The following is a 16,335-nucleotide window of genomic DNA, read 5'->3' as shown; positions in this document are numbered from 1 at the left end:
TAAAAAAGATCTTCTCCCCCATCCTTGCTATGTGGGTGAGGTATAGACATAACTATTAGCACCTTGTTAAGGAGACAAAAGAGAACCCCAGGTTAAGTCTCAGTGATGGGGAGTCACTTTCAGTGACTCGGACTTACCCCAACTTAAATTGATGGGTTTAGACTCTCTGGAAGACAAACTTGTTGCAAAGTCCTATAAAAGGAATCTTCATTGAGAACTCTGGGTTCCTTTCCCCATTTCCCTTCTACTTCTCTCTTGCAGAGGGTGATGCAAGAATTTAAGAAACATTAATAGATATTTTGGTAGCGTTCAACATTGGAGCTAAACAAATATGCTTGAGCAAGCATATTTACCCCCAGCGTTGTTGCTAGCCAGGTCAACCACGCTGGAGTTAAATACGCTTGCCCCGCCTACCAGAGAAGAGAGCTCCTGGCTGGTTTTTCTTTTTCTTTTTCTCTTTCTGGATACAGGTCAGAAACATAAGGACCTGATATAGATTATTCTAGCTCAAGACTTAGCAACAGCTGGAGTGAGTCAAGTCAACAAGCATTTATTAAGCACTTACTATGTGCCAGACAGACATCATGCTATGAGCTAGGAATATAAAAACAAGCAGAAGAAAGACAGTCCCTTTCCTCAAGTTGCTTACACTTTAATGGGGGAAGGCAAAATATAAAAAAGGCAGCTGAAAAGCTTCAGGGTAGATGGAATCCCTGGGTAGAATAAGTAGATTAAAAAAGTAATAACAAATGGTAGGAAAATCCTCAGGAATGCATCTAGGAGAGGAATAAAGCTACAACTAGCCTGGGCATCTTCTTCAGAATACAGGTTTTGAGAGGAACCAGCTAGCTTGTGGAAGAGGCCTTAGAGACAGATGGTACTTCCAGTATAAGAAGTCCAAAGTGAACTTCCAGGATGAAAAGATTTCTTTTTTTAAAAATGTATTTATTTTTAGTTTTCAACATTTACTTTTATACGATTTTGAGTTTAAATTTTTTCCCTCCCTTCACTCCCCTCTCCCCAAGATGGCATGCAACCTAATATAGGCTATACATGTAACAATCATATTACACATATTTGTACATTAGTCATGTTGTGAAAGAAGAATCAGAACAAAAGAAAAAAACCACAAGAAAGAAAAAAAAGAGCAAATAGTATGCTTTGATCTGCATTCAGACTCCATAGTTCTTTCTCTGGATGTGGATAGCATTTTCCATCACGAGTCTTTTGGAATTGTCTTAGATAACCTTTTGCTGAGATAACCTAATTCTACCAAAGTCGGTCATTGTATAATATTGCTGTTACTGTGCACAATGTTCTCCTGATGCTTCTCACTTTACTTCGTATCAGTTCACATAAGTCTTTCTAGGTTTTTCTGAGAGCATCCTGTTCATCATTTCCTATACTACAATAGTATTCCGTCACAATCATATGCCACAACTTGTTCAGCCATTCCCCAACTGATGGCCTTAATTTCCAATTCTTTGCCAGCACAAAAAAGAGCTGCTATAAATATTTTTGTACATATGGGTCCTTTTCCCATTTTTATGATTTCTTTGGGATACAGCCCTAGAAGTGGTATTGCTGGATCAAAGGTTATGCACAGTTTTATAGCCCTTTAGGCATAGTTCCAAATTGTTCTCCAGTAAGGTTGGATCAGTTCACAACTCCAACAACAATGCGATAGTTTTCCAATTTTCCCACATCTTCTCCAACATTTATCATTTTCTTGTTTGTCATGCTAGCCAATTGGATAGGTGTGATGTGGTAGGATGAAGAGATTTCTGTGGCATAGGAGATGAAGTCTGGGGAGTCAAGAGGACAACCTGGAGGGGAGTGGGGCTAAGGTATAGTGGAAAAGCATACAGCGGCTACCAGTGCTCACTCACATAGCCTGAAATGAGAAGTTCATGGTCAATGTCTTCCTGAATCTTTGCCTCCTAGCTGGAGGAGGAGACACTGGGAATATCCAAGACTGCATGATCCCAGAATCTAGCCTTCTGTCCTGAGGAGGGAGATTTCCTAAGCAGATGTCTTAAAGAAGGAAGAGGATTGCCCACATGAACCCCACAGCTGGAGGATCAGTAAGAGATGAAAGTAACAGCACAAAAATGCAAAAGGCCTTGGCTTTGCCCTCCACTATTTTCCAAAGTTATTCAGGAAACAGATTAACTATCAGTTCCAAACTGTGCCTCTTTTCTGAAGGAGGTCTAAACTATGGGGTAGAACTGTGTCTGGAGATCTATAAAACCCTGTGGAAAAGTAAAACTTGCCAGAAAAAGAGTACAATTGCATTGATAATTTGTGAGCTATTATGAATCTTTATATGATGTTTTTGTTGTTGTTTTACATTTGTTTATGGTCTACTGTTTGTGGGTTCTTTGTGTTTTGTGCACTTTCTGGGAGATGAAATCCTGTCTATTTACCATGTGCATTTGTTACCTTGAGTCCTTGTATGAGAGTTGGATGAGATTCACATTTATGGAAATCCAGGTATGGACTATATAGATAATCTATAGGGGAAATAATGGATAGAGGCATAATGAGTCAAAGAGATATAGTCAGTCCTCAACATTTGTGCATTTAACTTTCATGACTTTAAGAATTCACATGATTAAAATACTGAAGAAAATAACACTTTAAAAAATAGAATAGGCTAAATGGTAAAAGAGGCACAAAAATCAACTGAAGAGAACTCCTTAAAAAGCAGACTTGGCCAAATGGAAAAATATATACAAAAATTAACTGAAGAGAAGAACTCTTTAAAAAGCAGAATTGACCAAATGGAAAAATGAAGTTAAAAAAGAAAAAGAAAAGAAAAGAAAAGAATTCTTTAAAAGATAGAATTGGCCAAATAGAAAAGTAGGTACAAAAGCTCATTGAAGAAATTAATTCCTTAAAAATTAGAATTAGGCAAGTAGGAGCTAATGACTCCATGAGACATTAAGAAACAATAAAACTAAGTCAAAAGAGTAAAAAAAAAATAGAAGAAAATACCTTATTAGAAAGACAACTGACCTGGAAAATAAATTGAGGAGCATGATTTAAGAATTATTGAACTACCTGAAAGCCATAGTCAAAAAAAAAAAGAGCCTAGACATCACCTTTCAAGAAACTATCAAGAAAACTATCCTGATACTCTAGAACCAGAAGGTAATACAGAGATTAAATGAATCCACTGATCACTCAAAATGAAAACTCCTAGGAATATTATAGCCAGATTCCAGAGCTCCCAGGTCAAGGGGCAAATATTTCAAGCAGCCAGAAAAAAACAATTCAAATATCATGGAGCCACAGTAAGAACAACACAAGATTTAGCAGTTGGTATGTTAGTGGAGTGAAGGGCTTGAAATATGGTATTTCAGAGGGCAAAGGAGCTAGGATTACAACCAAGAATCACCTACCCAGCAAAACTGAGTATAATCCTTCAGGAGAAAAAAAAAAGACATTCAATGAAATAGAGGGCTTTCAAGCATTCTTGATGAAAAGACCAGAGCTGAATAGGAAATTTGACTTTCAAATACATGACTCAAGAGAAGCATAAAAAGGTAAACAGGAAATAAAAATCACAAAGGATTCAATAAGGCTAAATTGTTTACATGGGAAGATATTACATCTAACTTCTAATAACTTTTCATTATTAGGACAGTTAGAAGGAGTATAGATAGACAGAGGACATGGCTGTGAGTTGAAGATGATGGGATGATATCTAAAAAAATTAAATTAAGGGGTGAGAAAGAGGAATGCATTGAGAGAAAGGGAAAGGGAAAGGTAGAATGGGGTAAATTGTCTCACATAAAAGAGGTGTGAAAGAGCTTTTACAGTGGAGGGGAAGATGAGAGACATCGTGGTGGTGCTTGAATCTTACTCTCATCAGAACTGGCTTCTGAAGATGAATGGGGTGAAAGGAGAGAAAATAGGATAAAGGTGGGGAATGGGTGGAGAGAACATTACACTAATCATAACTGAAAAAAATTTTACAGCAAGTTTCTCTGTTAAAGGCCTCATTTCTCAAATATATAGAGAACTGAAACAAAATTATAAAAATAAGAGCCAATACCAAATTGATAATGTGTCAAATGATATGAAGAGGTAGTTTTCAGACAAAGTAATCAAAGTTATCTATAATCACATGAAAAAGTGCTGTAAATCACTATTGATTAGAGAAATGAACATTAAAATAAGTCTGAGGTACCCCTCCCCCCACCTATCAGATTGGCTAATATAACAGAAAAGGAAAATGACAAATGTTGGAGGGGATTGGGAAAATTGGGACACTGATGCACAGTTAGTTGGTGGGGTTGTGAACTGATTCAACCATTCTGGAGAGCAATTTGGAACTATGCCCAATGGGTTATAAAGGCATGCACTTTTAACTCAGGCATACCACTAGTAGGTCTGTATCCCAAACAGATAAAAAATAAGAAGGGAAAAGATCTATATGTACACAAATATTTATAGCAGGTCTTTTAATAATGGCAAGGAATTGGAAATGGAGGGGATGCCCATCAATTGGGGAATGGCTGAACAAGTTGTGGTGTATGAGTGTGATGGAATACTATTGTAGTATAAGAAATGATGAGCAGGGTGCTTTCAGAAAAACCTAGAAAGACTTACAGGAACTGATGAAAAGTGAACTGAGCAGAACCAGGAGAACATTGTATATAGAAACATCAATATTGCATAATGCTCAGCTGTGAATAATATAGCTATTCTCAGCAATACAATGATCCAAAATAATTCTAAAGGACTTATGATGGAAAATGTTATCCACCTTCAGAGATAGAGCTGATGGAGTCTGAATGCATATCAAAGCATACTTTAAAATTTTTTCTTTATTTTTCTTGTATTTTTTTTTGGTCTGTGTTTCTTTTCCACAACATAACTAATACAGAGATATGTTTTGCATGACTGCACATGTATAACCTATACTAAATTGTGTGTCTTTGCAGTAAGGGAGGAGAGGAGAGAGAGAAGGAAAGAATTTGGAACTCAAAATTTTTTTTAAAAAATCAATGTTAAAAATTATTTTTATACATAATTGGGGGAAAATAAAATATCAAATAAAAATTCACATGATTTTATTAGTAACTTCATTTTCACTTTTGTGTTGGCAACCAAGGACATTCATGGCTATATGCAGTAGAGAAAAAAAATAAGAGGCATGAAGTGTGCATGTTTGTGGAGCAACTGGTATCCTACTAGGCACTTCGCTGGTCTTGTTCACCCTACCACTTTAAAGAGCTCCCTGCACATTCGTCGCATATTTTCTTTGGTTGTCTTTAATACTCAAGTTTTGTGTTTTGATTATGCTCCCAAAACATACTGTAAGTCCTTTAGCTTCTGAGCCCAAGTGTGCAAAGTCAGTGATGCAGCTTAGTGAGAAAATAAAGGTAAAAGATAAAGTTTGTGCTGGAATATCTGCGGCCACGAGTTTTGTATTAACTAATCTGTGCATGAAGCAGATAGCTCTCAGGGATTATTTCAAGTTGGTACATCCTTCACAGTCTCCAATGGCATCCATCAGCTGTGAAGGACAGTGTCAGAGTTGATGTTGAGATCTCTCTAGTCTCCACTCTTCCAACAGCAGTGACTAAAACCTCAGCAACTTCTCCCTTGGTTTTCAGAGGACAGCCAAGGTAGAGAGGTTTATAGGAGTATAGTATACACTACAGTGGCCTCACACCATCATATGACACAGTGGAAGGTAAGATTCAGGTTAAAAAATGTTTAGTTTGAAGAATTTTATTTGCTGTATAGTATTTATGGTACCGTAGTTTACATGTGTTATAAAAAGTAAATATTTATTATCTGAAATAAACTTTTAAAAACTGAGGTATTAGCACAAAAGATTGCAAAATTCTAGCAAATTACTAGTGAGAAAAAATGTTTTGCATGTTACTAAGTTTTGCATTTTATGGGTTATTTCATGGTTACTGTGTTAGGAAAAGTGCATATTATCAGAATAAATGTTTAGTTATAAAGAATTACATGCAGGGAAGTGTATTTTCAGCAATCTCTAACAAAACATTACAGTGTTCAGTGGTCACCAAAACCTAACCCCCTATTTCCCATAGGTTCAATGTATCAGCATTAGCATTTTGACTTCCACTCCCTTTTCTAGAACATTACCCTTACAAAAGTCGAGGGCTGATCATACTTATCTTTTAGGGCCGCTCTCAAGATTGGATGAGCTCCTATAAGCCCAGAGCTTGAGATCCATGGGACACAGGTTACGATTGCATATTACTGAGGCTACACATTGCATAAAATGAGGTCGTGTTTGTAAAGTACTTGGCAAAACTTAAAACGCTATTTTTAAAAACTAGCAATTATGATAATGATCATGATGTCAGTTTTACTTAGTTGTTTCTGGTTATAAAAAAAAGTTCAATCATTGGTGCAGGTGGAGAGCTTATATCATATTTTGGAAAATGACTACAATGTTTAGAACTAAACACATCCATAAAACTTTTAAAATAATAAATATAAACTGACATTTACGTATCACTTTACACTTTGCAAAGCACTTTATGTACATCATTTCCTTTGAGTTGGCCAACTTCCCTATCAAGTACTTTCTGCAGGTAGTACTGCCCTCCTTCCCATCTCCCATGTTCTAGACCTTGGAGTCATGTCTGACTCATTCCTCTTCTTCAGCCCTCATATCCACAGCCTGTTGCACAGCCTTACTGATCATACCTTTGTCTCTTACTCTGTCCCCTCTCTACTCATAGATAGTCTATTTTAGTTTGGGGTCTCATTCTGTATCACCTACCTAGACAATAGGCTCCGACTTGATCACTCTTTCTCTAGTCTTTTCTTTCTCTCCAATCTCTCTTCCATGCAGCTGCCACATTGCTATTCCTAAAACACAGGTTGGCGTGTCAACCACACACTCAAAAATCTTCAATGGTCCCTGTTACTTCTAGGCTAAAAGGCAAAATCCTCAGCCTGGCATCCACAGTCCAGCTCCCACCTGCCTGTCCGTTCTTGTTCCATCAATCAATCAATTAGCATTTACTAAGCACTTATGAGCCAGGCATTGTGCTATGTGCTGGGGATACAATGAAAAAAGTCCCTGCTCTCAAGGAGCTTATAATTTAGTGGAGGGGAATAACATATACATATCTAAACTACATACCAAGTTGACATGAGATGACCCTTTACAGGAACACACTAGCAGCTGGGAGGACCTAGAAAGGCTTAATGCAGAAGGTGGCATTTGAGCTGAATTTGAAAGGAAGCTAGGATGAGGTGAGGAGGAGAGCATTCTAAGCATGGGGACCAGCCATTGCAAAGGTACAGAAATAGTAAATGGAGGCTTCTATGCGATAAACAAGTACAACTGGATTGCAGAATCCGTAGAGGGAAGTAATGCAAAAGATGACTGGAAAAATAGGAAGGGACCAGTCTGTCAAGAGCTTTAAACACAAAACAGGAGTTTGTATTGATGCTAGTAGAAATAGGAAGTCACTGGAGTTTATTGAGTAGGGGAGGTGACATGGACCTGTGCTTAAGGAAAATCATTTTGACAGCTGTGTGGAGAAGATATAAAAGCAAAATGCATGGTTTTATAGCCCTTTGGGCATAGTTCCAAATTGCTCTCCAGTAAGGCTGAATCAGGTCACAACTCCACCAGCAATGCATGAAGTGTCTCAATTTTCCCACATCCATTCCAACATTTGTCATTTTCCTTTTCTGTCACATTAGCCAATCTGATAGGTGTGTGTGTTGGGGGTGAAGGGAGTTCTCAGAGTTGTTTTAATGTGCATTCCTCTAATCGATAGTGATTCAGAGCATTTTTATATGAGTATAGATAGTTTTGATTATTTTGTTTGAAAACTGTCATACGGGGAATGGACTTGACTCAGTTCTTTACATATTTGAGAAATAAGACCTTTATCAAAGAAACTTGCTGTAAAAATGTTTTTCACAATTATGGTTACTAACTGTGTATTTCCCTTCATCCTATGTCTCCTCACCCCATTTATCCTATTCTCTCTCCTTTTTCCCTATACAACTTCAAAAGTGTTTTGCTTCTGACTACCACCTCGCCCAATCCTCCCTCCCTTCTATCAGCCCACCCTTCTGTTATCCCTTTCCCCTCCTACTTTCCTGTAGGGTAAGATAGATTTCTATACTGAACTGAGTGTGTATGTTATTCCCTCTTTGAGACAATTTCAATGAGAATAAGGTTCAGGTACTCACCCCTGCCACTTCCCCATCTTCTCCACTATAAAAGCTTTTTTATATCTCTTTTATGTGAGATAATTTACCCCATTCTACCTTTCCCTTTCCCCTATGCCAGTGCATTCCTTTTTTCTCACCCCTTCCTTAATTTTATTTTTTTAGATATCATCCCATCAAATTCAACTGACACACATGGTCCTCTATGTATACTCCTTCTAATTGCCCTAAAAATGAGAAAGTTATTAGAAGTTAGATGTATCATCTCCCCATGTCAAAGAACTCTTAATGATCTTTTAAAATTAGGTTTTTTTGGGGGAGGGGACTAGGCAATGGGGTTAAGTGACTTGCCCAGGGTCACACAGCTAGCGAGTGATACGTGTCTGAGGCCAGATTTGAACTCCGGCCCTCCTGACTCCAAGGCTGGTGCTCTATCCACTGCACCACCTAGCTGCCCCCAAATTAGTCTGTTTTAAAGAATATGCCAGGATTGTTTATCACAGTCTTTAGTTCAGCTTTTTTTTTCTTTTCTTTTTTTGGTAATTTTAACCTACCTCAGAGCTCCACCTAGGGAGTACATAAAAGGAATCCTCAGAAAGTTCCTGGGGAATATTTCCTTACCTCTCACCACAGAGAATCTCCAGCCCTGACTCCTAACTAGGTTGGAGTAAATAGCTTTCTTTTACTTCTCCATCTCAGGGGCAGGAGTGCATCTTTCTAATTTTTGTGAGCCTCCAGCTATGCCTTTCTGAGGCTAAGGATAAAGTCTCTCTCTCTCTTTCTCTCTCTCTCTCTCTCTCTCTCTCTCTCTCTCTCTCTCTCTCTCTCACCCTCCCTCCCTCCTTCCCCCCCCCATACACACACACACACACACAGAGCTGACATATTTTGACCTTTTAATAAGCCTCCAGGAGGTGCCATAATGTTAATGAGGTGGGAGTAAGAGGTACCAGAAAACAGCCTTTTGCTTATATTTTGTCATTCCTGGCAAGCCCTTATCTTTGTTCACTCAAAAAAGTACATAACATAGTCTGTACCTTCAGGGAAATTATAGTCATTTGGGAAGATGACATATACCAGTAAAAAGTTGATTTTTTTGGAGGAGCAGACAGCAGAGGGAAAAAGGGACCTAAACTGGGAATCATGAGCCCTGGATTCATATCCCAACCCCCAGTTTTGGCCTGTTTCTACTATACTCTCTACCCCTCCAAATAATAATCAATGAAATAAATAAATGAAAAATGACTAGAAATATGATAAATCAACATTCATTTTTAAATGAATGTACTATTTTTAGTGTATGTAAATAGGGCTTTGGTGCATGCTTAGATCACGTAAGATAGAGATACCAAGGTGGGAGATGCCAGGGATCTTCTAAAGACATTCTCCATTTGCTTCCCTGGCAGCCTGTTTACATTGGCTGCACAGTCAGACCTGGATGGTCTATTTGAAGACTAGCTGGTCTTTGAATCTCTCTGAAAGAGGCACAGTCATTCTCTCTTTGTAACTAGTGTGCAGGGATGAAGGTCTCATTGACCCATAGCATGGGCACTATGCTGTATGCTGTGTGGGGGAAGGGCCATCTTCCCTTTCCCCTTAGGCCCTGGAGCACTGAGAAAGAGCTTGGGATTTTGTCCTTGCTTTGGTTCCTCTTTGTCGGTCCCAAGTGAAGGGAATAGAGTCCCAGACCTGGAGTTCAAGCTATGGGAATCTTGGACCTCAAGATTCTAGTAGGGCAGAGATGTGGCAGAGAAGGAAGAGTTCAAGGAGGGTCACTGGAGCATCTTGGAGTTGAAGACTCAGGCTGAAGCTACCTGTTGTACCTCCCTCCCTCTTAATAATAGCTAGTAGCATTTAAGTACCAGGTACTGTACTAAGCACTTCACAAATACAATTTCATTTGATCCTCACAGTCCTGGAAGGGAGGTGCTTATTATTATCCTCAGTTGATGCAGTCAAGGAAACTGAGGCACACAGAGGTTAAATGACTTGCGCAGGGTCACACAGCTAGTGTCTGAGACTAGACTGGAACTCAAGTCTTCCTGACTTCAGATAGAGCTCATAGTCCACTGCACAACCTTGCAACCTAGCTCTCCTCTTGAAGGACTGGGGAAGGTTCCAAGAAAAGGTCTGCTCCTCCCCCAGTCCCACCTCCCAGTCTATTAACAGATATTGTAACAGATTTTACTTGTTTCTTTGCCCCAATGTTTCTTGTAACCTGATTTTTTTTTGCCTTAAAGTCAAAGGGGTCAGAGGTTAGCTAGAGTTCAAGTTAGATCAGAGGGTGAAGCCTCTGCCTAAACATAAAGAATTTTCCTACCTGGGAGTTGTGATCATACTCCTAACTTTTCATTTAATATAAACTGCATGAAGCAGCAGAGAAGGGGGCAACTGTGGATTTGAGGGGCCCATTTTACTGCCCCAGGCTAATAAATGAATTGTTGTTAACAAGATGTAGCTGCTTACAATGCAGTGATCTAAGACATTTCCAAAAGATTGATGATGGAAAATGCTATCCATATTCAGAGAAAGAACCATGGAGTCTGAAAGTGATTGAAGCATACTATTTTCTTTCTTTCTTTTTTTCCTTTCTCATGGTTTTTCCTTTTTGTTCTGATTCTTCTTTTCACAAAATGACTAATGTGAAAATATGTTAATATGATTGTACATGTATAACCTATATCAGATTGCACAGTATCTTGGGGAAGAGGAAATTTTAGAATTCAAAATCTTATAAAAGTGAATGTTAAAAACTAAAACTAAATAAATAAAGATTAAAAAAAAGAAAAATATTGAAAAGTTAAAAAAAAGATGTAGCTATTCTTGGCTCTTCTCTCTTTCCCTTTCTCCCTGTCTCTCTCTCTGTCTTCCTTTCTCTCTGTTTCTACTTGTCTCTCTGTTGCTCTCTCCCTTTCTCTGTCTCTGTCTCCAACTCTTTCTCTCTCTGTGTCTCTCTGTTGCTATCTCTTTCTCTGTCTCTCTCTTGCTGTCCACACCCAATCAGTTGCCAACTCCCATTAATCTACTTCCGCAGTATCTTCCTCATCAGGCCCCTCCTCTCCTTACCCACTGGCAGCATCCCACTTTAAATCCTCGTCATCACTCATCTGCATTATTATTATAATAGCCTTCAAAGTGATCGTCCTGCCTCCAGCTCCTCCCTCTCTCCAATGCATCCTTCACTTTGCTACCTGAGTAATAGTTCCAGTGGATGACTATGTAAATAAATGTCACCCATCTACAAAGATCCCCTCTCTGTACTGTCTTCCAACTAAAGTAAGACTCCTCCTCATCTTGTCATTTGAAGCCCTGTCCCATTTGGCTCCAACCGACCTTAACTCCAGTGCCCTCTCTCTGCTGATTGTTTCCAATTTATCCTGTCGATAGTGTTGTGAACCATCTGGGGCCTCCCATCACCTGAGAAAGGCCTAAAACCTGGATTGGCCAATCGGGAGAAAGACATTTTGGCCCACTCTGAGCTTAACCTACCATAATGCTTTGTGTGCTCTGGCATGACAGACATGCTTTGCTTTGCTCTCTGAGTTAACCCAAAATGCCCCTTCCTGTGTCAGAAACTACAAGGCCAGATGAAGCTGACCAGGAACATTCTTCTGTTCGTGACTACCAAGGACAAAGTGCCTTGAACCAGACACAATTTTGAATAGTGGGACTTTCTTATGTTATACTATGCCATGTTAATGATAAAAGAAACACAGCCATCCTGGATCTACAATTTCAATTGACACCTTGATATTCTCTTATCTTATTGTATTTACAACCTATCCCATTAAAAATTCCTTTCTCACATTATGCTTAAACACATATGGAGGCTATAATTTTGAGGCATCCTGAGTTGGGATTGCTCTAAGTCTCTAAAGGATCTCCTTCAGCTTGTTTACCTCTGAGTTCAGAATTATTTTCTGACTCCATCATGCATAATTCTCTCACCTAGTGAGAATAAATAAGAACGTTATAACACATGTGCAGTCCAATTCTGTTTGTTTCTTGTTCAAACCTTTGGTAAGATGAACCCCATTCTGTTTGTTCTTAAACAAACCTTTGTAAAGGGGGAACCTCATTGTTTTCTTTGGACAAACTGTTGGTTAAGGGGGAAACTGATTGTGTGTTTCTTTGGACCAACCTTTGGATTTCCAATACTTAGCATAGTGCCTAGCACATAGTAGGTGCTTAACAAATGTTTACTGACTTCTTAGCTTTATCTCTATGATCTCCCTTGACTTCCCTCCACCAGCTGCATTTCTCCCCACCCCCAGTTCTTGTTCTGCTGTCTCCCAACTCTGTGCCTTCACTTACTCTGCCTTCCAGACTCAGAATGAACTTGACTCATCTGACGATGGAAGTCCCTTCCCCTTCCTTCAAAGCCTCATTGCATGCCACCTGCTCTGTGAAGCCTTCTTTGGCCTTTCCCATCTTTGGTGAAAGTGATCTCTCCTTCCTCAGATTTCTCATAGTACTTTGTCCGGGCCTCTCCTTAGCTCCTATGCTAGTCTCCCTTGTATCATGCTCATTTGCATACATTTTTGAAAGCAAGCACTATTGTTTTTATTTCTTTTTGTGCACAGCATTAGGCACAGAGCCTTGCTTAGTAAATATTTGTTGAATTGAATTGAGAGGAGATATCGGGGAGTAAAGGGAGACATCAGAGAAAGGAGGGCACTGATGGAGAGAAGGGGCACTGGGGATGAATGGAAACACTGAAGAGAGGGGGAAACTAAAGGAGATGGGGAACACTGGAGTGAGAGGGAACTCTGCATTAGACAGGAAGACTGAAGTGAACAGGACATTAAAGAGAGAGGAGACACTGGAGAAGGAAAGGGGAAACCTTAGGGAGATAAGAGTAGGAACATCTAGGAGAGGCCTAGTACTTAATGAGTTGATGTTATCTTGGAGTGAGGTCTCTAGAAAAGTAGCCCAGGAGTTGTTCCTCAGCCATGAGCTGCTAATTATTTTTATCGACAGCTTTAATGGAGCACTTGACACAATGCTAGAAGAGGTAGCTAATATGCTGGACTGTAGAACAGGGCTCCAAGAAGACCTCAGAAGACCAGAAGGATAGGTAGAATCAAATAAGATGAAAATGCCTACGATATTCCAGAAGATCTGTCCATCCATTCATACCAGGACTCCCTCCATGGAGGCAGGTTGCAACCATCCTGGTTTCTTTCACTAGTGTCCATGACCAATATATTTGTTACCTGGTGGCCAACCTTTCAATGACCATATATGTCACACTCTACTAGGCAGGTGCTCAGATATTAGGCTTGTACTTTCCAGCTTGGAATAGCTACCAGAGCCTGTATTCTACTGGCATGGCCTTTGAGGACCCAAGGTTCATATCACAACAAAGCATTGAAGGGGTTCTTTAGTAGGAGAATAGGGATAAATGTAAAGTTTGACACGGGTTGAAAAAGAAATATCATCTGTACAATCACTTGTTAGAGAGGCATTAATGAAAGAATGGGTAGATGGATGAATGAATGAATGAATAAACAATTTGTATAGAGGTTTTAATGCATTTTAAGCTCATGTAGCTGAAAAAACAAAGAAAGCTAAGGCAATATTTAACTTTAATACAGCACTACTTCCAGAACAGGTTTTTTTTGGGGAGCAGGAAATGCTCCCACAAGGTAATGTATTGCAAGTCTTCTGTAATGTAGTAAATAGTATTTAAGATTTTTTTTTTGTGAACAAAACATGTATCACCTTACCACCCGGTTGGTGGTACCTTTTCCACACTCAGCCAGATTGGGTTCTCCAGACACATGTCCATTATTCTTGGGCCTGTTCAGGAAGCCTTCTTAGCTTGATAGGAACTGAGAGAATTTGTGCTGTCCTACCTTTGAGAGCCTGGGGATGCTTCTACATCATGAGGAGGCACCATAGGGTGACCTGGAGGAAGGAATGCAGCCTTATGCTGTCTTCATTGAAGAGTAGTATCCAGAGCAAGGGACAACCACCTTGCTGAGCTCTCCCATCTGTTACATGGGATACCAGATTGAAGGCTGAGCTTGACCTCAGGAGTCTCTAATTTAACTCCTTCATTTTATAGAAAGGAAACAAAGGCCAAGAGGGAAATGATTTTCCCAAGATCACACAGATAAGACAGAACCAGAATTTGAATCCAGGTCCTTTGCCTCCAAATCTTGGAACTCTTTCCATTGTTGTGTTCAATTCTAGGGCCATCTTTTGTAAAGGACATTGACAAACTGGGCTAGGTCCTGAGGAGGGACCTAGGATGATAAAAGGACTGGGGACTCTGTCATAGGAGAATTATATGAAGGAACTGAAGACACTTAGCCTAGAGACAGGGAAGCTTTAGGAGGGACATGAGAGCCATCTTCGAGTATGAGATTGACTAAGACCTGCTCCACTTGACCATTTACAGAGGAAGTAGGAGCAAAGCAAGGCCATCATTTCAAGGGGAAATTGCCATTCATTGAAGAGAAAAATTCCCAACACCCTGGGCTATCCCAAAGTAGAATGCACTGATTCAGAAGAAGCTGGGTTCCTCATCCCTGGAGGTCTTTGAGTGGAGATGGATGGTCACTTTTGGGAACAGTGGAGAGAGAATTCCTGCTCAGGTAGACGGCCTTCTGAAGTTTGTGCCAGTTCCAAGACTCAAGGATTCCTATGATGCTATGGTCAGGTACACTGAGGAGAGGTAGATGCTGAGGAGAGAAAACTGGATGAGGGACACAGGGGTCAACAAGGGAATGCTAAGAAGACATCTAGGGCCATTAGAGATAAGGACCATTAGCTGGGGCCACCAAACTGGGTGGCAACTTGTTAGGGATGGCATTCCTGCTCAGATGGCCTCATTCCAACTCTAAGATTCTGCAATCCTGTTAATCTGGGAGGTAGGGACATTGTGGGGGAGGAAGAGGGAGGAAGCCTGGAGGTCACTTCAGGGAAAGTGACCAGGAACACAGACATAGGTCTCAGAAACATGGAAGTGATCGAATATTGATATGGAGGCCTTGAAGCCCTATGAGTGATTGATCCCTGACCAACTCAAACACAGATGGGTCCACATCCAACTTCAGGCAGGGATCTTCTTGTAACTTGTGATTTCTCTTGTCTAGCCCCCTTCCCAGACTGCCCTCACCATCCAACATCTCCCAGCATCAAAGGCTAAACAGCTAGAGAGAAGTATTAGGTCTGGAGGAGTGAACTGTATGGGGTAAATCTGAGAGGAGTGGGAGGATAGAAGAGAAAAGGGAGAAAGAGAGAAGAGATGGAGAGCTGGAACCCTAAGGATCATTTCCCTGTTTTTAGTCAGGACCACAGGTAAGGCCTCTGTAGGTACAAGGCGAGGATTTCATGAAATTGAGACTTCCAAGAGGGCCAAGAGGTCCAACCCAATCTACTTGTTTGATAGGGATTCTGAGGCCCAGATAGGAGAAGGGACTTGCCTAGGGTCACACAGGTAATCAGTAATAGAACCGGAATTAGATCTCAAATCTCCCTGACTCCAAATCCAATGCTTCTTTTCATTATCCCTATTCTGTCCCATTCTCCTTTTGTCTCTGCCATATCTCAGAGAGATAAGACTTTCCTCCCTAGACACTGTCTTCATAACCAGAATGAGGAGGAGGATTTAGAGCTGGAAGGACCATTAGGGACCGTTGAATCTAACGTTCATTTTATAGGTGGAGAAACTAAAACTTGGTGAGGGGAAGGGACTGGGCCAAGGTCACACAGTAAGTTGATGTCAGGGTTGAGACTCAACATCCATTTGTATGCATGCATGTACAAGGCCTCAGGCTGGTTTATGTGTGTGTGTGTGTGTGTGTGTGTGTGTGTGTGTGTGTGTGTAAGTTAGAGAAACATATGAAGCCAAGTAGAGAAAGAGTCCAGGGTCAGAAGGATGATAATACTTGGAAGTGGAAGGAACCTAAGAGGTATAACCTTTCTGAGGATCAGAGAGAGAATTGACTTATCCAGGATGAGATGGTAAGTTAGCAACTGAGCCAAGATTCAAAGCCAGGTCCTGTGAACTCAAGTCCGTTGTCCTTTCCACTATACCCATAGACATCACGGACACCACTGTTAGGGGACCCTTCCCATCTACAGCCTCCCCAGTGGTTTCCTTTCTGGAGGGGCTGGTTCCTGTAACATGGGAAC

The sequence above is a fragment of the Phascolarctos cinereus genome, unplaced genomic scaffold (genome assembly GCF_003287225.1).
Source record: "Phascolarctos cinereus isolate Bilbo 61053 unplaced genomic scaffold, phaCin_HiC Scaffold_4;HRSCAF=312, whole genome shotgun sequence".
In the NCBI taxonomy this organism is placed as follows: Eukaryota; Metazoa; Chordata; class Mammalia; order Diprotodontia; family Phascolarctidae; genus Phascolarctos; species Phascolarctos cinereus.
The sequence above is the reverse complement of the archived record's forward strand: the minus strand, read 5'-3'. Positions refer to the sequence as shown.